The sequence below is a fragment of the Phyllobates terribilis genome, unplaced genomic scaffold, assembly GCF_046119375.1.
Source record: "Phyllobates terribilis strain yellow unplaced genomic scaffold, ASM4611937v1 Scaffold_371__1_contigs__length_1879311, whole genome shotgun sequence".
Taxonomy (NCBI): Eukaryota; Metazoa; Chordata; class Amphibia; order Anura; family Dendrobatidae; genus Phyllobates; species Phyllobates terribilis.
Window position 1 is genome coordinate 1,733,795 of NW_027363131.1, and position 21,206 is coordinate 1,755,000.

Sequence of the window (21,206 nt, forward strand, 5' to 3'; positions counted from 1 at the left end):
GCGTCAGGACAACCAGGGTTAGCGTCACGACAACTAGGGTTAGCGTCAGGACAACTAGGGTTAGCGTCAGGACAACTAGGGTTAGCGTCAGGACAACTAGGGTTAGCGTCAGGACCACTAGGGTTAGCGTCAGGACAACTAGGGTTAGCGTCACGACAACTAGGGTTAGCGTCACGACAACTAGGTTTAGCGTCAGGACAACTAGGGTTAGCGTCAGGACAACTAGGGTTAGCGTCAGGACAACTAGGGTTAGCGTCAGGACAACTAGAGTTAGCGTCACGACAACTTGGGTTAGCGTCAGGACAACTAGGGTTAGCGTCACGACAACTAGGGTTAGCGTCAGGACAACTAGGGTTAGCATCACGACAACTAGGGTTAGCGTCACGACAACTAGGGTTAGCGTCAGGACCACTAGGGTTAGCGTCAGGACAACTAGGGTTAGCGTCAGGACAACTAGGGTTAGCGTCAGGACAACTAGGGATAGCGTCAGGACAACTAGGGTTAGCGTCAGGACAACTAGGGTTAGCGTCGGGACAACTAGGGTTAGCGTCGGGACAACTAGGGTTAGCGTCAGGACAACTAGGGTTAGCGTCAGGACAACTAGGGTTAGCGTCAGGAGAACTAGGGTTAGCGTCAGGACAAGTAGGGTTAGCGTCAGGACAACTAGGGTTAGCGTCAGGACAACTAGGGTTAGCGTCAGGACAACTAGGGTTAGCGTCAGGACAAGTAGGGTTAGCGTCAGGACAAGTAGGGTTAGCGTCAGGACAACTAGGGTTAGCGTCAGGACAACTAGGATTAGCGTCAGGACAACTAGGGTTAGCGTCAGGACAAGTAGGGTTAGCGTCAGGACAACTAGGGTTAGCGTCAGGAAAACTAGGGTTAGCATCAGGACAAGTAGAGTTAGCGTCAGGACAACTAGGGTTAGCGTCAGGACAACTAGGGTTAGCGTCAGGACAACTAGGGTTAGCGTCAGGACAACTAGGGTTAGCGTCAGGGCAACTAGGGTTAGCCTCAGGACAAGTAGGGTTAGCGTCAGGACAACTAGGGTTAGCGTCAGGACAACTAGGGTTAGCGTCAGGACAAGTAGGGTTAGCGTCAGGACAACTAGGGTTAGCGTCAGGACAACTAGGGTTAGCGTCAGGACAAGTAGGGTTAGCGTCAGGACAACTAGGGTTAGCGTCAGGACAACTAGGGTTAGCGTCAGGACAAGCAGGGTTAGCGTCACGACAACTAGGGTTAGCGTCAGGACAACTAGGGTTAGCGTCAGGACAACTAGGGTTAGCGTCAGGACAACTAGGGTTAGCGTCAGGACAACTAGGGTTAGCGTCAGGACAACTAGGGTTAGCGTCAGGACAACTAGGGTTAGCATCACGACAACTAGGGAAAGCGTCACCACAACTAGGGTTAGCGTCAGGACACCTAGGGTTAGCGTCACGACAACTAGGGTTAGCGTCAGGACAACTAGGGTTAGCGTCAGGACAACTAGGGTTCGCGTCACGACAACTAGGGTTAGCGTCACGACAACTAGGTTTAGCGTCAGGACAACTAGGGTTAGCGTCAGGACAACTAGGGTTAGCGTCAGGACAACTAGGGTTAGCGTCAGGACAACTAGAGTTAGCGTCACGACAACTTGGGTTAGCGTCAGGACAACTAGGGTTAGCGTCACGACAACTAGGGTTAGCGTCAGGACAACTAGGGTTAGCATCACGACAACTAGGGTTAGCGTCACGACAACTAGGGTTAGCGTCAGGACCACTAGGGTTAGCGTCAGGACAACTAGGGTTAGCGTCAGGACAAGTAGGGTTAGCGTCAGGACAACTAGGGTTAGCGTCAGGACAACTAGGATTAGCGTCAGGACAACTAGGGTTAGCGTCAGGACAAGTAGGATTAGCGTCAGGACAACTAGGGTTAGCGTCAGGAAAACTAGGGTTAGCATCAGGACAAGTAGAGTTAGCGTCAGGACAACTAGGGTTAGCGTCAGGACAACTAGGGTTAGCGTCAGGACAACTAGGGTTAGCGTCAGGACAACTAGGGTTAGCGTCAGGGCAACTAGGGTTAGCCTCAGGACAAGTAGGGTTAGCGTCAGGACAACTAGGGTTAGCGTCAGGACAACTAGGGTTAGCGTCAGGACAAGTAGGGTTAGCGTCAGGACAACTAGGGTTAGCGTCAGGACAACTAGGGTTAGCGTCAGGACAAGTAGGGTTAGCGTCAGGACAACTAGGGTTAGCGTCAGGACAACTAGGGTTAGCGTCAGGACAAGCAGGGTTAGCGTCAGGACAACTAGGGTTAGCATCAGGAAAACTAGGGTTAGCGTCAGGACAAGTAGAGTTAGCGTCAGGACAACTAGGGTTAGCGTCAGGACAACTAGGGTTAGCGTCAGGACAACTAGGGTTAGCGTCAGGGCAACTAGGGTTAGCGTCAGGACAAGTAGGGTTAGCGTCAGGACAACTAGGGTTAGCGTCAGGACAACTAGGGTTAGCGTCAGGACAAGTAGGGTTAGCGTCAGGACAACTAGGGTTAGCGTCAGGACAACTAGGGTTAGCGTCACGACAACTAGGGTTAGCGTCACGACAACTAGGTTTAGCGTCAGGACAACTAGGGTTAGCGTCAGGACAACTAGGGTTAGCATCAGGACAACTAGGGTTAGCGTCAGGACAACTAGAGTTAGCGTCACGACAACTTGGGTTAGCGTCAGGACAACTAGGGTTAGCGTCACGACAACTAGGGTTAGCGTCAGGACAACTAGGGTTAGCATCACGACAACTAGGGTTAGCGTCACGACAACTAGGGTTAGCATCAGGACCACTAGGGTTAGCGTCAGGACAACTAGGGTTAGCGTCAGGACAACTAGGGTTAGCGTCAGGACAACTAGGGATAGCGTCAGGACAACTAGGGTTAGCGTCAGGACAACTAGGGTTAGCGTCGGGACAACTAGGGTTAGCGTCGGGACAACTAGGGTTAGCGTCAGGACAACTAGGGTTAGCGTCAGGACAACTAGGGTTAGCGTCAGGACAACTAGGTTTAGCGTCAGGACAACTAGGGTTAGCGTCAGGACAACTAGGGTTAGCGTCAGGACAAGTAGGGTTAGCGTCAGGACAACTAGGGTTAGCGTCAGGACAACTAGGAATAGCGTCAGGACAACTAGGGTTAGCGTCAGGACAACTAGGGTTAGCGTCAGGACAAGTAGGGTTAGCGTCAGTACAACTAGGGTTAGCGTCAGGAAAACTAGGGTTAGCATCAGGACAAGTAGAGTTAGCGTCAGGACAACTAGGGTAAGCGTCAGGACAACTAGGGTTAGCGTCAGGACAACTAGGGTTAGCGTCAGGACAACTAGGGTTAGCGTCAGGGCAACTAGGGTTAGCCTCAGGACAAGTAGGGTTAGCGTCAGGACAACTAGGGTTAGCGTCAGGACAACTAGGGTTAGCGTCAGGACAAGTAGGGTTAGCGCCAGGACAACTAGGGTTAGCGTCAGGACAACTAGGGTTAGCGTCAGGACAAGTAGGGTTAGCGTCAGGACAACTAGGGTTAGCGTCAGGACAACTAGGGTTAGCGTCAGGACAAGCAGGGTTAGCGCCAGGACAACTAGGGTTAGCATCAGGAAAACTAGGGTTAGCGTCAGGACAAGTAGAGTTAGCGTCAGGACAACTAGGGTTAGCGTCAGGACAACTAGGGTTAGCGTCAGGACAAGTAGGGTTAGCGTCAGGGCAACTAGGGTTAGCGTCAGGACAAGTAGGGTTAGCATCAGGACAACTAGGGTTAGCGTCAGGACAACTAGGGTTAGCGTCAGGACAAGTAGGGTTAGCGTCAGGACAACTAGGGTTAGCGTCAGGACAAGTAGGGTTAGCGTCAGGACAACTAGGGTTAGCGTCAGGACAACTAGGGTTAGCTTCACGACAACTAGGGTTAGCGTCACGACAACTAGGTTTAGCGTCAGGACAACTAGGGTTAGCGTCAGGACAACTAGGGTTAGCATCAGGACAACTAGGGTTAGCGTCAGGACAGCTAGAGTTAGCGTCACGACAACTTGGGTTAGCGTCAGGACAACTAGGGTTAGCGTCACGACAACTAGGGTTAGCGTCAGGACAACTAGGGTTAGCATCACGACAACTAGGGTTAGCGTCACGACAACTAGGGTTAGCATCAGGACCACTAGGGTTAGCGTCAGGACAACTAGGGTTAGCGTCAGGACAACTAGGGTTAGCGTCAGGACAACTAGGGATAGCGTCAGGACAACTAGGGTTAGCGTCAGGACAACTAGGGTTAGCGTCGGGACAACTAGGGTTAGTGTCGGGACAACTAGGGTTAGCGTCAGGACAACTAGGGTTAGCGTCAGGACAACTAGGGTTAGCGTCAGGACAACTAGGGTTAGCGTCAGGACAACTAGGGTTAGCGTCAGGACAACTAGGGTTAGCGTCAGGACAAGTAGGGTTAGCGTCAGGACAACTAGGGTTAGCGTCAGGAAAACTAGGGTTAGCATCAGGACAAGTAGAGTTAGCGTCAGGACAACTAGGGTTAGCGTCAGGACAACTAGGGTTAGCGTCAGGACAACTAGGGTTAGCGTCAGGACAACTAGGGTTAGCGTCAGGGCAACTAGGGTTAGCCTCAGGACAAGTAGGGTTTGCGTCAGGACAACTAGGGTTAGCGTCAGGACAACTAGGGTTAGCGTCAGGACAAGTAGGGTTAGCGTCAGGACAACTAGGGTTAGCGTCAGGACAACTAGGGTTAGCGTCAGGACAAGCAGGGTTAGCGTCAGGACAACTAGGGTTAGCATCAGGAAAACTAGGGTTAGCGTCAGGACAAGTAGAGTTAGCGTCAGGACAACTAGGGTTAGCGTCAGGACAACTAGGGTTAGCGTCAGGACAACTAGGGTTAGCGTCAGGGCAACTAGGGTTAGCGTCAGGACAAGTAGGGTTAGCGTCAGGACAACTAGGGTTAGCGTCAGGACAACTAGGGTTAGCGTCAGGACAAGTAGGGTTAGCGTCAGGACAACTAGGGTTAGCGTCAGGACAAGTAGGGTTAGCGTCAGGACAAGTAGGGTTAGCGTCAGGACAACTAGGGTTAGCGTCAGGACAACTAGGGTTAGCATCAGGACAACTAGGGTTAGCGTCAGGGCAACTAGGGTTAGCGTCAGGACAAGTAGGGTTAGCGTCAAGACAACTAGGGTTAGCGTCAGGACAACTAGGGTTAGCGTCAGGACAACTAGGGTTAGCGTCAGGACAACTAGGGTTAGCGTCAGGACAAGTAGGGTTAGCGTCAGGACAACTAGGGTTAGCGTCAGGACAACTAGGAATAGCGTCAGGACAACTAGGGTTAGCGTCAGGACAACTAGGGTTAGCGTCAGGACAAGTAGGGTTAGCGTCAGTACAACTAGGGTTAGCGTCAGGAAAACTAGGGTTAGCATCAGGACAAGTAGAGTTAGCGTCAGGACAACTAGGGTAAGCGTCAGGACAACTAGGGTTAGCGTCAGGACAACTAGGGTTAGCGTCAGGACAACTAGGGTTAGCGTCAGGGCAACTAGGGTTAGCCTCAGGACAAGTAGGGTTAGCGTCAGGACAACTAGGGTTAGCGTCAGGACAACTAGGGTTAGCGTCAGGACAAGTAGGGTTAGCGCCAGGACAACTAGGGTTAGCGTCAGGACAACTAGGGTTAGCGTCAGGACAAGTAGGGTTAGCGTCAGGACAACTAGGGTTAGCGTCAGGACAACTAGGGTTAGCGTCAGGACAAGCAGGGTTAGCGCCAGGACAACTAGGGTTAGCATCAGGAAAACTAGGGTTAGCGTCAGGACAAGTAGAGTTAGCGTCAGGACAACTAGGGTTAGCGTCAGGACAACTAGGGTTAGCGTCAGGACAAGTAGGGTTAGCGTCAGGGCAACTAGGGTTAGCGTCAGGACAAGTAGGGTTAGCGTCAGGACAACTAGGGTTAGCGTCAGGACAACTAGGGTTAGCGTCAGGACAAGTAGGGTTAGCGTCAGGACAACTAGGGTTAGCGTCAGGACAAGTAGGGTTAGCGTCAGGACAACTAGGGTTAGCGTCAGGACAACTAGGGTTAGCTTCACGACAACTAGGGTTAGCGTCACGACAACTAGGTTTAGCGTCAGGACAACTAGGGTTAGCGTCAGGACAACTAGGGTTAGCATCAGGACAACTAGGGTTAGCGTCAGGACAGCTAGAGTTAGCGTCACGACAACTTGGGTTAGCGTCAGGACAACTAGGGTTAGCGTCACGACAACTAGGGTTAGCGTCAGGACAACTAGGGTTAGCATCACGACAACTAGGGTTAGCGTCACGACAACTAGGGTTAGCATCAGGACCACTAGGGTTAGCGTCAGGACAACTAGGGTTAGCGTCAGGACAACTAGGGTTAGCGTCAGGACAACTAGGGATAGCGTCAGGACAACTAGGGTTAGCGTCAGGACAACTAGGGTTAGCGTCGGGACAACTAGGGTTAGTGTCGGGACAACTAGGGTTAGCGTCAGGACAACTAGGGTTAGCGTCAGGACAACTAGGGTTAGCGTCAGGACAACTAGGGTTAGCGTCAGGACAACTAGGGTTAGCGTCAGGACAACTAGGGTTAGCGTCAGGACAAGTAGGGTTAGCGTCAGGACAACTAGGGTTAGCGTCAGGAAAACTAGGGTTAGCATCAGGACAAGTAGAGTTAGCGTCAGGACAACTAGGGTTAGCGTCAGGACAACTAGGGTTAGCGTCAGGACAACTAGGGTTAGCGTCAGGACAACTAGGGTTAGCGTCAGGGCAACTAGGGTTAGCCTCAGGACAAGTAGGGTTTGCGTCAGGACAACTAGGGTTAGCGTCAGGACAACTAGGGTTAGCGTCAGGACAAGTAGGGTTAGCGTCAGGACAACTAGGGTTAGCGTCAGGACAACTAGGGTTAGCGTCAGGACAAGCAGGGTTAGCGTCAGGACAACTAGGGTTAGCATCAGGAAAACTAGGGTTAGCGTCAGGACAAGTAGAGTTAGCGTCAGGACAACTAGGGTTAGCGTCAGGACAACTAGGGTTAGCGTCAGGACAACTAGGGTTAGCGTCAGGGCAACTAGGGTTAGCGTCAGGACAAGTAGGGTTAGCGTCAGGACAACTAGGGTTAGCGTCAGGACAACTAGGGTTAGCGTCAGGACAAGTAGGGTTAGCGTCAGGACAACTAGGGTTAGCGTCAGGACAAGTAGGGTTAGCGTCAGGACAAGTAGGGTTAGCGTCAGGACAACTAGGGTTAGCGTCAGGACAACTAGGGTTAGCATCAGGACAACTAGGGTTAGCGTCAGGGCAACTAGGGTTAGCGTCAGGACAAGTAGGGTTAGCGTCAAGACAACTAGGGTTAGCGTCAGGACAACTAGGGTTAGCGTCAGGACAACTAGGGTTAGCGTCAGGACAACTAGGGTTAGAGTCACGACAACTAGGGTTAGCGTCAGGACAACTAGGGTTAGCGTCACGACAACTAGGGTTAGCGTCAGGACAACTAGGGTTAGCGTCACGACAACTAGGGTTAGCGTCAGGACAACTAGGGTTAGCGTCAGGACAACTAGGGTTAGCGTCAGGACAACTAGGGTTAGCGTCAGGACAACTAGGGTTAGCGTCACGACAACTAGGGTTAGCGTCAGGACAACTAGGGTTAGCGTCACGACAACTAGGGTTAGCGTCAGGACAACTAGGGTTAGCGTCAGGACAACTAGGGTTAGCGTCAGGACAACTAGGGTTAGCGTCACGACAACTAGGGTTAGCGTCAGGACAACTAGGGTTAGCGTCAGGACAACTAGGGTTAGCGCCACGACAACTAGGGTTAGCGTCAGGACAACTAGGTTTAGCGTCAGGACAACTAGGGTTAGCGTCAGGACAACTAGGGTTAGCATCAGGACAACTAGGGTTAGCGTCAGGACAACTAGGGTTAGCGTCAGGACAACTAGGGTTAGCGCCAGGACAACTAGGGTTAGCGCCAGGACAACTAGGGTTAGCGCCATTACAACTAGGGTTAGCGCCAGGACAACTAGGGTTAGCGCCAGGACAACTAGGGTTAGCGTCACGACAACTAGGGTTAGCGTCAGGACAACTAGGGTTAGCGCCATTACAACTAGGGTTAGCGCCAGGACAACTAGGGTTAGCGCCAGGACAACTAGGGTTAGCGTCACGACAACTAGGGTTAGCGTCAGGACAACTAGGGTTAGCGTCAGGACAACTAGGGTTAGCGTCAGGACAACTAGGGTTAGCGTCACAACAACTAGGGTTAGCGTCAGGACAACTAGGGTTAGCGTCACGACAACTTGGGTTAGCGTCACGACAACTTGGGTTAGCGTCAGGACAACTAGAGTTAGCGTCAGGACAACTAGGGTTAGCGTCAGGACAACTAGGGTTAGCGTCACGACAACTAGGGTTAGCGTCAGGACAACTAGGGTTAGCGTCAGGACAACTAGGGTTAGCGTCAGGACAAGTAGGGTTAGCGTCAGGACAACTAGGGTTAGCGTCAGGATAACTAGGGTTAGCGTCAGGACAAGTAGGGTTAGCGTCAAGACAACTAGGGTTAGCGTCAGGACAACTAGGGTTAGCGTCAGGACAACTAGGGTTAGCGTCACGACAACTAGGGTTAGCGTCACGACAACTAGGGTTAGCGTCAGGACCACTAGGGTTAGCGTCAGGACAACTAGGGTTAGCGTCAGGACAACTAGGGTTAGCGTCAGGACAACTAGGGATAGCATCAGGACAACTAGGGTTAGCGTCAAGACAACTAGGGTTAGCGTCGGGACAACTAGGGTTAGCGTCGGGACAACTAGGGTTAGCGTCAGGACAACTAGGGTTAGCGTCAGGACAACTAGGGTTAGCGTCAGGAGAACTAGGGTTAGCGTCAGGACAAGTAGGGTTAGCGTCAGGACAACTAGGGTTAGCGTCAGGACAAGTAGGGTTAGCGTCAGGACAACTAGGGTTAGCGTCAGGACAACTAGAGTTAGCGTCAGGACAAGTAGGGTTAGCGTCAGGACAACTAGGGTTAGCGTCAGGACAACTAGGGTTAGCGTCACGACAACTTGGGTTAGCGTCAGGACAACTAGGGTTAGCGTCAGGACAACTAGGGTTAGCATCACGACAACTAGGGTTAGCATCAGGACCACTAGGGTTAGCGTCAGGACAACTAGGGTTAGCGTCAGGACAACTAGGGTTAGCGTCAGGACAACTAGGGATAGCGTCAGGACAACTAGGGTTAGCGTCAGGACAACTAGGGTTAGCGTCGGGACAACTAGGGTTAGTGTCGGGACAACTAGGGTTAGCGTCAGGACAACTAGGGTTAGCGTCAGGACAACTAGGGTTAGCGTCAGGACAACTAGGGTTAGCGTCAAGACAACTAGGGTTAGCGTCAGGACAAGTAGGGTTAGCGTCAGGACAAGTAGGGTTAGCGTCAGGACAACTAGGGTTAGCGTCAGGACAACTAGGAATAGCGTCAGGACAACTAGGGTTAGCGTCAGGACAACTAGGGTTAGCGTCAGGACAAGTAGGGTTAGCGTCAGGACAACTAGGGTTAGCGTCAGGAAAACTAGGGTTAGCATCAGGACAAGTAGAGTTAGCGTCAGGACAACTAGGGTTAGCGTCAGGACAACTAGGGTTAGCGTCAGGACAACTAGGGTTAGCGTCAGGACAACTAGGGTTAGCGTCAGGGCAACTAGGGTTAGCCTCAGGACAAGTAGGGTTAGCGTCAGGACAACTAGGGTTAGCGTCAGGACAACTAGGGTTAGCGTCAGGACAAGTAGGGTTAGCGCCAGGACAACTAGGGTTAGCGTCAGGACAACTAGGGTTAGCGTCAGGACAAGTAGGGTTAGCGTCAGGACAACTAGGGTTAGCGTCAGGACAACTAGGGTTAGCGTCAGGACAAGCAGGGTTAGCGTCAGGACAACTAGGGTTAGCATCAGGAAAACTAGGGTTAGCGTCAGGACAAGTAGAGTTAGCGTCAGGACAACTAGGGTTAGCGTCAGGACAACTAGGGTTAGCGTCAGGACAACTAGGGTTAGCGTCAGGGCAACTAGGGTTAGCGTCAGGACAAGTAGGGTTAGCGTCAGGACAACTAGGGTTATCGTCAGGACAAGTAGGGTTAGCGTCAGGACAAGCAGGGTTAGCGTCAGGACAACTAGGGTTAGCATCAGGAAAACTAGGGTTAGCGTCAGGACAAGTAGAGTTAGCGTCAGGACAACTAGGGTTAGCGTCAGGACAACTAGGGTTAGCGTCAGGGCAACTAGGGTTAGCGTCAGGACAAGTAGGGTTAGCGTCAGGACAACTAGGGTTATCGTCAGGACAAGTAGGGTTAGCGTCAGGACAACTAGGGTTAGCGTCAGGGCAACTAGGGTTAGCGTCAGGACAAGTAGGGTTAGCGTCAGGACAAGTAGGGTTAGCGTCAGGACAACTAGGGTTAGCGTCAGGACAACTAGGGTTAGCATCAGGACAACTAGGGTTAGCGTCAGGGCAACTAGGGTTAGCGTCAGGACAAGTAGGGTTAGCGTCAGGACAACTAGGGTTAGCGTCAGGACAACTAGGGTTAGCGTCAGGACAACTAGGGTTAGCGTCAGGACAACTAGGGTTAGAGTCACGACAACTAGGGTTAGCGTCAGGACAACTAGGGTTAGCGTCACGACAACTAGGGTTAGCGTCAGGACAACTAGGGTTAGCGTCACGACAACTAGGGTTAGCGTCAGGACAACTAGGGTTAGCGTCAGGACAACTAGGGTTAGCGTCAGGACAACTAGGGTTAGCATCAGGACAACTAGGGTTAGCGTCACGACAACTAGGGTTAGCGTCAGGACAACTAGGGTTAGCGTCACGACAACTAGGGTTAGCGTCAGGACAACTAGGGTTAGCGTCAGGACAACTAGGGTTAGCGTCAGGACAACTAGGGTTAGCGTCACGACAACTAGGGTTAGCGTCAGGACAACTAGGGTTAGCGTCAGGACAACTAGGGTTAGCGCCACGACAACTAGGGTTAGCGTCAGGACAACTAGGTTTAGCGTCAGGACAACTAGGGTTAGCGTCAGGACAACTAGGGTTAGCATCAGGACAACTAGGGTTAGCGTCAGGACAACTAGGGTTAGCGTCAGGACAACTAGGGTTAGCGCCAGGACAACTAGGGTTAGCGCCAGGACAACTAGGGTTAGCGCCATTACAACTAGGGTTAGCGCCAGGACAACTAGGGTTAGCGCCAGGACAACTAGGGTTAGCGTCACGACAACTAGGGTTAGCGTCAGGACAACTAGGGTTAGCGCCATTACAACTAGGGTTAGCGCCAGGACAACTAGGGTTAGCGCCAGGACAACTAGGGTTAGCGTCACGACAACTAGGGTTAGCGTCAGGACAACTAGGGTTAGCGTCAGGACAACTAGGGTTAGCGTCAGGACAACTAGGGTTAGCGTCGGGACAACTAGGGTTAGTGTCGGGACAACTAGGGTTAGCGTCAGGACAACTAGGGTTAGCGTCAGGACAACTAGGGTTAGCGTCAGGACAACTAGGGTTAGCGTCAAGACAACTAGGGTTAGCGTCAGGACAAGTAGGGTTAGCGTCAGGACAAGTAGGGTTAGCGTCAGGACAACTAGGGTTAGCGTCAGGACAACTAGGAATAGCGTCAGGACAACTAGGGTTAGCGTCAGGACAACTAGGGTTAGCGTCAGGACAAGTAGGGTTAGCGTCAGGACAACTAGGGTTAGCGTCAGGAAAACTAGGGTTAGCATCAGGACAAGTAGAGTTAGCGTCAGGACAACTAGGGTTAGCGTCAGGACAACTAGGGTTAGCGTCAGGACAACTAGGGTTAGCGTCAGGACAACTAGGGTTAGCGTCAGGGCAACTAGGGTTAGCCTCAGGACAAGTAGGGTTAGCGTCAGGACAACTAGGGTTAGCGTCAGGACAACTAGGGTTAGCGTCAGGACAAGTAGGGTTAGCGCCAGGACAACTAGGGTTAGCGTCAGGACAACTAGGGTTAGCGTCAGGACAAGTAGGGTTAGCGTCAGGACAACTAGGGTTAGCGTCAGGACAACTAGGGTTAGCGTCAGGACAAGCAGGGTTAGCGTCAGGACAACTAGGGTTAGCATCAGGAAAACTAGGGTTAGCGTCAGGACAAGTAGAGTTAGCGTCAGGACAACTAGGGTTAGCGTCAGGACAACTAGGGTTAGCGTCAGGACAACTAGGGTTAGCGTCAGGGCAACTAGGGTTAGCGTCAGGACAAGTAGGGTTAGCGTCAGGACAACTAGGGTTATCGTCAGGACAAGTAGGGTTAGCGTCAGGACAAGCAGGGTTAGCGTCAGGACAACTAGGGTTAGCATCAGGAAAACTAGGGTTAGCGTCAGGACAAGTAGAGTTAGCGTCAGGACAACTAGGGTTAGCGTCAGGACAACTAGGGTTAGCGTCAGGACAACTAGGGTTAGCGTCAGGGCAACTAGGGTTAGCGTCAGGACAAGTAGGGTTAGCGTCAGGACAACTAGGGTTATCGTCAGGACAAGTAGGGTTAGCGTCAGGACAACTAGGGTTAGCGTCAGGGCAACTAGGGTTAGCGTCAGGACAAGTAGGGTTAGCGTCAGGACAAGTAGGGTTAGCGTCAGGACAACTAGGGTTAGCGTCAGGACAACTAGGGTTAGCATCAGGACAACTAGGGTTAGCGTCAGGGCAACTAGGGTTAGCGTCAGGACAAGTAGGGTTAGCGTCAGGACAACTAGGGTTAGCGTCAGGACAACTAGGGTTAGCGTCAGGACAACTAGGGTTAGCGTCAGGACAACTAGGGTTAGAGTCACGACAACTAGGGTTAGCGTCAGGACAACTAGGGTTAGCGTCACGACAACTAGGGTTAGCGTCAGGACAACTAGGGTTAGCGTCACGACAACTAGGGTTAGCGTCAGGACAACTAGGGTTAGCGTCAGGACAACTAGGGTTAGCGTCAGGACAACTAGGGTTAGCGTCAGGACAACTAGGGTTAGCGTCACGACAACTAGGGTTAGCGTCAGGACAACTAGGGTTAGCGTCACGACAACTAGGGTTAGCGTCAGGACAACTAGGGTTAGCGTCAGGACAACTAGGGTTAGCGTCAGGACAACTAGGGTTAGCGTCACGACAACTAGGGTTAGCGTCAGGACAACTAGGGTTAGCGTCAGGACAACTAGGGTTAGCGCCACGACAACTAGGGTTAGCGTCAGGACAACTAGGTTTAGCGTCAGGACAACTAGGGTTAGCGTCAGGACAACTAGGGTTAGCATCAGGACAACTAGGGTTAGCGTCAGGACAACTAGGGTTAGCGTCAGGACAACTAGGGTTAGCGCCAGGACAACTAGGGTTAGCGCCAGGACAACTAGGGTTAGCGCCATTACAACTAGGGTTAGCGCCAGGACAACTAGGGTTAGCGCCAGGACAACTAGGGTTAGCGTCACGACAACTAGGGTTAGCGTCAGGACAACTAGGGTTAGCGCCATTACAACTAGGGTTAGCGCCAGGACAACTAGGGTTAGCGCCAGGACAACTAGGGTTAGCGTCACGACAACTAGGGTTAGCGTCAGGACAACTAGGGTTAGCGTCAGGACAACTAGGGTTAGCGTCAGGACAACTAGGGTTAGCGTCACGACAACTAGGGTTAGCGTCAGGACAACTAGGGTTAGCGTCAGGACAACTAGGGTTAGCGTCACGACAACTTGGGTTAGCGTCACGACAACTTGGGTTAGCGTCAGGACAACTAGGGTTAGCGTCAGGACAACTAGGGTTAGCGTCAGGACAACTAGGGTTAGCGTCACGACAACTAGGGTTAGCGTCAGGACAACTAGGGTTAGCGTCAGGACAACTAGGGTTAGCGTCAGGACAACTAGGGTTAGCGTCAGGACAAGTAGGGTTAGCGTCAGGACAACTAGGGTTAGCGTCAGGACAACTAGGGTTAGCGTCAGGACAAGTAGGGTTAGCGTCAAGACAACTAGGGTTAGCGTCAGGACAAGTAGGGTTAGCGTCAGGACAACTAGGGTTAGCGTCAGGGCAACTAGGGTTAGCGTCAGGACAACTAGGGTTAGCGTCGGGACAACTAGGGTTAGCGTCAGGACAACTAGGGTTAGCGTCAGGACAACTAGGGTTAGCGTCAGGAGAACTAGGGTTAGCGTCAGGACAAGTAGGGTTAGCGTCAGGACAACTAGGGTTAGCATCAGGACAACTAGGGTTAGCGTCAGGACAACTAGGGTTAGCGTCAGGACAACTAGGGTTAGCGTCAGGACAACTAGGGTTAGCGTCAGGGCATCTAGGGTTAGCGTCAGGACAAGTAGGGTTAGCGTCAGGACAACTAGGGTTAGCGTCAGGACAAGTAGGGTTAGCGTCAGGACAACTAGGGTTAGCGTCAGGACAACTAGGGTTAGCGTCAGGACAAGTAGGGTTAGCGTCAGGACAACTAGGGTTAGCGTCAGGGCAACTAGGGTTAGCGTCAGGACAAGTAGGGTTAGCGTCAGGACAACTAGGGTTAGCGTCAGGACAACTAGAGTTAGCGTCAGGACAAGTAGGGTTAGCGTCAGGACAACTAGGGTTAGCGTCAGGACAACTAGGGTTAGCGTCAGGACAAGTAGGGTTAGCGTCAGGACAACTAGGGTTAGCGTCAGGACAACTAGGATTAGCGTCAGGACAACTAGGGTTAGCGTCAGGACAACTAGGGTTAGCGTCAGGACAAGTAGGGTTAGCGTCAGGACAACTAGGGTTAGCGTCAGGAAAACTAGGGTTAGCATCAGGACAAGTAGAGTTAGCGTCAGGACAACTAGGGTTAGCGTCAGGACAACTAGGGTTAGCGTCAGGACAACTAGGGTTAGCGTCAGGGCAACTAGGGTTAGCGTCAGGGCAACTAGGGTTAGCCTCAGGACAAGTAGGGTTAGCGTCAGGACAACTAGGGTTAGCGTCAGGACAATTAGGGTTAGCGTCAGGACAACTAGGGTTAGCGTCAGGACAAGTAGGGTTAGCGTCAGGACAACTAGGGTTAGCGTCACGACAACTAGGGTTAGCGTCAGGACAACTAGGGTTAGCGTCAGGACAACTAGGGTTAGCGTCAGGACAACTAGGGTTAGCGTCAGGACAAGTAGGGTTAGCGTCAGGACAACTAGGGTTAGCGTCAGGACAACTAGGGTTAGCGTCAGGACAAGTAGGGTTAGCGTCAAGACAACTAGGGTTAGCGTCAGGACACCTAGGGTTAGCGTCAGGACAACTAGGGTTAGCGTCACGACAACTAGGGTTAGCGTCAGGACAACTAGGGTTAGCGCCAGGACAACTAGGGTTAGCGTCACGACAACTAGGGTTAGCGTCAGGACAACTAGGGTTAGCGTCAGGACAACTAGGGTTAGCGTCAGGACAACTAGGGTTAGCGTCACGACAACTAGGGTTAGCGTCAGGACAACTAGGGTTAGCGTCAGGACAACTAGGGTTAGCGTCACGACAACTTGGGTTAGCGTCACGACAACTTGGGTTAGCGTCAGGACAACTAGGGTTAGCGTCAGGACAACTAGGGTTAGCGTCAGGACAACTAGGGTTAGCGTCACGACAACTAGGGTTAGCGTCAGGACAACTAGGGTTAGCGTCAGGACAACTAGGGTTAGCGTCAGGACAACTAGGGTTAGCGTCAGGACAAGTAGGGTTAGCGTCAGGACAACTAGGGTTAGCGTCAGGACAACTAGGGTTAGCGTCAGGACAAGTAGGGTTAGCGTCAAGACAACTAGGGTTAGCGTCAGGACAACTAGGGTTAGCGTCAGGACAACTAGGGTTAGCGTCACGACAACTAGGGTTAGCGTCACGACAACTAGGGTTAGCGTCAGGACCACTAGGGTTAGCGTCAGGACAACTAGGGTTAGCGTCAGGACAACTAGGGTTAGCGTCAGGACAACTAGGGATAGCGTCAGGACAACTAGGGTTAGCGTCAAGACAACTAGGGTTAGCGTCGGGACAACTAGGGTTAGCGTCGGGACAACTAGGGTTAGCGTCAGGACAACTAGGGTTAGCGTCAGGACAACTAGGGTTAGCGTCAGGAGAACTAGGGTTAGCGTCAGGACAAGTAGGGTTAGCGTCAGGACAACTAGGGTTAGCATCAGGACAACTAGGGTTAGCGTCAGGACAACTAGGGTTAGCGTCAGGACAACTAGGGTTAGCGTCAGGACAACTAGGGTTAGCGTCAGGGCATCTAGGGTTAGCGTCAGGACAAGTAGGGTTAGCGTCAGGACAACTAGGGTTAGCGTCAGGACAAGTAGGGTTAGCGTCAGGACAACTAGGGTTAGCGTCAGGACAACTAGGGTTAGCGTCAGGACAAGTAGGGTTAGCGTCAGGACAACTAGGGTTAGCGTCAGGGCAACTAGGGTTAGCGTCAGGACAAGTAGGGTTAGCGTCAGGACAACTAGGGTTAGCGTCAGGACAACTAGAGTTAGCGTCAGGACAAGTAGGGTTAGCGTCAGGACAACTAGGGTTAGCGTCAGGACAACTAGGGTTAGCGTCAGGACAAGTAGGGTTAGCGTCAGGACAACTAGGGTTAGCGTCAGGACAACTAGGATTAGCGTCAGGACAACTAGGGTTAGCGTCAGGACAACTAGGGTTAGCGTCAGGACAAGTAGGGTTAGCGTCAGGACAACTAGGGTTAGCGTCAGGAAAACTAGGGTTAGCATCAGGACAAGTAGAGTTAGCGTCAGGACAACTAGGGTTAGCGTCAGGACAACTAGGGTTAGCGTCAGGACAACTAGGGTTAGCGTCAGGGCAACTAGGGTTAGCGTCAGGGCAACTAGGGTTAGCCTCAGGACAAGTAGGGTTAGCGTCAGGACAACTAGGGTTAGCGTCAGGACAATTAGGGTTAGCGTCAGGACAACTAGGGTTAGCGTCAGGACAAGTAGGGTTAGCGTCAGGACAACTAGGGTTAGCGTCACGACAACTAGGGTTAGCGTCAGGACAACTAGGGTTAGCGTCAGGACAACTAGGGTTAGCGTCAGGACAACTAGGGTTAGCGTCAGGACAAGTAGGGTTAGCGTCAGGACAACTAGGGTTAGCGTCAGGACAACTAGGGTTAGCGTCAGGACAAGTAGGGTTAGCGTCAAGACAACTAGGGTTAGCGTCAGGACACCTAGGGTTAGCGTCAGGACAACTAGGGTTAGCGTCACGACAACTAGGGTTAGCGTCACGACAACTAGGGTTAGCGTCAGGACCACTAGGGTTAGCGTCAGGACAACTAGGGTTAGCGTCAGGACAACTAGGGTTAGCGTCAGGACAACTAGGGATAGCGTCTGGACAACTAGGGTTAGCGTCAAGACAACTAGGGTTAGCGTCGGGACAACTAGGGTTAGCGTCGGGACAACTAGGGTTAGCGTCAGGACAACTAGGGTTAGCGTCAGGACAACTAGGGTTAGCGTCAAGAGAACTAGGGTTAGCGTCAGGACAAGTAGGGTTAGCGTCAGGACAACTAGGGTTAGCATCAGGACAACTAGGGTTAGCGTCAGGACAACTAGGGTTAGCGTCAGGACAACTAGGGTTAGCGTCAGGACAAGTAGGGTTAGCGTCAGGGCATCTAGGGTTAGCGTCAGGACAAGTAGGGTTAGCGTCAGGACAACTAGGGCTAGCGTCAGGACAAGTAGGGTTAGCGTCAGGACAACTAGGGTTAGCGTCAGGACAACTAGGGTTAGCGTCAGGACAAGTAGGGTTAGCGTCAGGACAACTAGGGTTAGCGTCAGGGCAACTAGGGTTAGCGTCAGGACAAGTAGGGTTAGCGTCAGGACAACTAGGGTTAGCGTCAGGACAACTAGAGTTAGCGTCAGGACAAGTAGGGTTAGCGTCAGGACAACTAGGGTTAGCGTCAGGACAACTAGGGTTAGCGTCAGGACAAGTAGGGTTAGCGTCAGGACAACTAGGGTTAGCGTCAGGACAACTAGGATTAGCGTCAGGACAACTAGGGTTAGCGTCAGGACAACTAGGGTTAGCGTCAGGACAAGTAGGGTTAGCGTCAGGACAACTAGGGTTAGCGTCAGGAAAACTAGGGTTAGCATCAGGACAAGTAGAGTTAGCGTCAGGACAACTAGGGTTAGCGTCAGGACAACTAGGGTTAGCGTCAGGACAACTAGGGTTAGCGTCAGGGCAACTAGGGTTAGCGTCAGGGCAACTAGGGTTAGCCTCAGGACAAGTAGGGTTAGCGTCAGGACAACTAGGGTTAGCGTCAGGACAATTAGGGTTAGCGTCAGGACAACTAGGGTTAGCGTCAGGACAACTAGGGTTAGCGTCAGGACAAGTAGGGTTAGCGTCAGGACAACTAGGGTTAGCGTCAGGACAAGTAGGGTTAGCGTCAGGACAACTAGGGTTAGCGTCAGGACAACTAGGGTTAGCGTCAGGACAAGCAGGGTTAGCGTCAGGACAACTAGGGTTAGCATCAGGAAAACTAGGGTTAGCCTCAGGACAAGTAGAGTTAGCGTCAGGACAACTAGGGTTAGCGTCAGGACAACTAGGGTTAGCGTCAGGACAACTAGGGTTAGCGTCAGGGCAACTAGGGTTAGTGTCAAGACAAGTAGGGTTAGCGTCAGTACAACTAGGGTTAGCGTCAGGACAACTAGGGTTAGCGTCAGGACAAGTAGGGTTAGCGTCAGGACAACTAGGGTTAGCGTCAGGACAAGTAGGGTTAGCGTCATGACAAGTAGGGTTAGCGTCAGGACAACTAGGGTTAGCGTCAGGACAACTAGGGTTAGCGTCAGGACAACTAGGGTTAGCATCAGGACAACTAGGGTTAGCGTCAGTTCAACTAGGGTTAGCGTCAGGACAAGTAGGGTTAGCGTCAGGACGACTAGGGTTAGCGTCAGGACAACTAGGGTTAGCGTCAGGACAACTAGGGTTAGCGTCAGGACAACTAGGGTTAGAGTCACGACAACTAGGGTTAGCGTCAGGACAACTAGGGTTAGCACCAGGACAACTAGGGTTAGCGTCAGGACAACTAGGGTTATCGTCACGACAACTAGGGTTAGCGTCAGGACAACTAGGGTTAGCGTCAGGACAACTAGGGTTAGCGTCACGACAACTAGGGTTAGCGTCAGGACAACTAGGGTTAGCGTCAGGACAACTAGGGTTAGCGTCACGACAACTAGGGTTAGCGTCAGGACAACTTGGGTTAGCGTCACGACAACTAGGGTTAGCGTCAGGACAACTAGGGTTAGCGTCAGGACAACTAGGGTTAGCGTCAGGACAACTAGGGTTAGAGTCACGACAACTAGGGTTAGCGTCAGGACAACTAGGGTTAGCGTCAGGACAACTAGGGTTAGCGCCACGACAACTAGGGTTAGCGTCAGGACAACTAGGTTTAGCGTCAGGACAACTAGGGTTAGCGTCAGGACAACTAGGGTTAGCATCAGGACAACTAGGGTTAGCGTCAGGACAACTAGGGTTAGCGCCAGGACAACTAGGGTTAGCGCCAGGACAACTAGGGTTAGCGCCATTACAACTAGGGTTAGCGCCAGGACAACTAGGGTTAGCGCCAGGACAACTAGGGTTAGCGTCACGACAACTAGGGTTAGCGTCAGGACAACTAGGGTTAGCGCCATTACAACTAGGGTTAGCGCCAGGACAACTAGGGTTAGCGCCAGGACAACTAGGGTTAGCGTCACGACAACTAGGGTTAGCGTCAGGACAACTAGGGTTAGCGTCAGGACAACTAGGGTTAGCGTCAGGACAACTAGGGTTAGCGTCACGACAACTAGGGTTAGCGTCAGGACAACTAGGGTTAGCGTCAGGACAACTAGGGTTAGCGTCACGACAACTTGGGTTAGCGTCACGACAACTTGGGTTAGCGTCAGGACAACTAGGGTTAGCGTCAGGACAACTAGGGTTAGCGTCAGGACAACTAGGGTTAGCGTCACGACAACTAGGGTTAGCGTCAGGACAACTAGGGTTAGCGTCAGGACAACTAGGGTTAGCGTCAGGACAACTAGGGTTAGCGTCAGGACAAGTAGGGTTAGCGTCAGGACAACTAGGGTTAGCGTCAGGACAACTAGGGTTAGCGTCAGGACAAGTAGGGTTAGCGTCAAGACAACTAGGGTTAGCGTTAGGACAACTAGGGTTAGCGTCAGGACAACTAGGGTTAGCGTCACGACAACTAGGGTTAGCGTCACGACAACTAGGGTTAGCGTCAGGACCACTAGGGTTAGCGTCAGGACAACTAGGGTTAGCGTCAGGACAACTAGGGTTAGCGTCAGGACAACTAGGGATAGCGTCAGGACAACTAGGGTTAGCGTCAAGACAACTAGGTTTAGCGTCGGGACAACTAGGGTTAGCGTCGGGACAACTAGGGTTAGCGTCAGGACAACTAGGGTTAGCGTCAGGACAACTAGGGTTAGCGTCAGGAGAACTAGGGTTAGCGTCAGGACAAGTAGGGTTAGCGTCAGGACAAGTAGGGTTTTTCCCGTCAACGCTGCTGATGATTTTCAACCGTGCAGGTGGCATCCTTATGGCTGCCTCAACCCCTGTGATGCCGTATAGAAGATATAGGTGATTTTCCTAGAGCGGAAGCTCATCAACCGCTCGGCTGATGGTACCTGGATGTGTGCAGCGGAAAGAAAGATCACCTCCGGTGCAGATGCAAGGACTTTAAAGCTCCGTTTGGCTGCGGGAAATGTGTCGCTATGAAGCGGTAAGTAAAAGTCATCCGTCGCCCACATATAGGTGTATGTAACCGCCACACAAGGCTGCGGCGGACCCCATGTTGCAGGGTTGTAAAACCGCGGTGATCGTTTGTATTATTTCCCCACAGCCACCAACGTACACCGCTGACATGCCCCATATGCCACAGGGTGACGAAATACCTGTCCACACATCTGAGAAGGGTGTGCATGAGGTCCGAAAGCAACTCGGAGATAAAAACAAACTTGGCCGTCGTCAAAGATCGACTTAGACTTGTTGCGGCTAAAGGCACATCTATAGCATTCAGCGAGCTCAAGCCTCTGCAATCCCTGGAAGATACGGTAGCATTTGTAGAAAGTCGTGGGTATTTTATAGTGAACAAACCTACATTTCAGTTAGACCACATACCGCTGACCTTTGAAGGACAGACCCAGGCGCCAACAGACTATTTGCCCCCCTGCTACCTGCCCACTGTGGACTCAGATTCACATATGATGGACCCGCTTGTTCCTGAACAGTCTCCAGACCATTTTGAGGGAGCCCCATGCCCCGAGTCGGACCCCTTTGAGGTCATGGACGGCAGCACACAAAACATTCAGTCTAGGCGATGGAAAA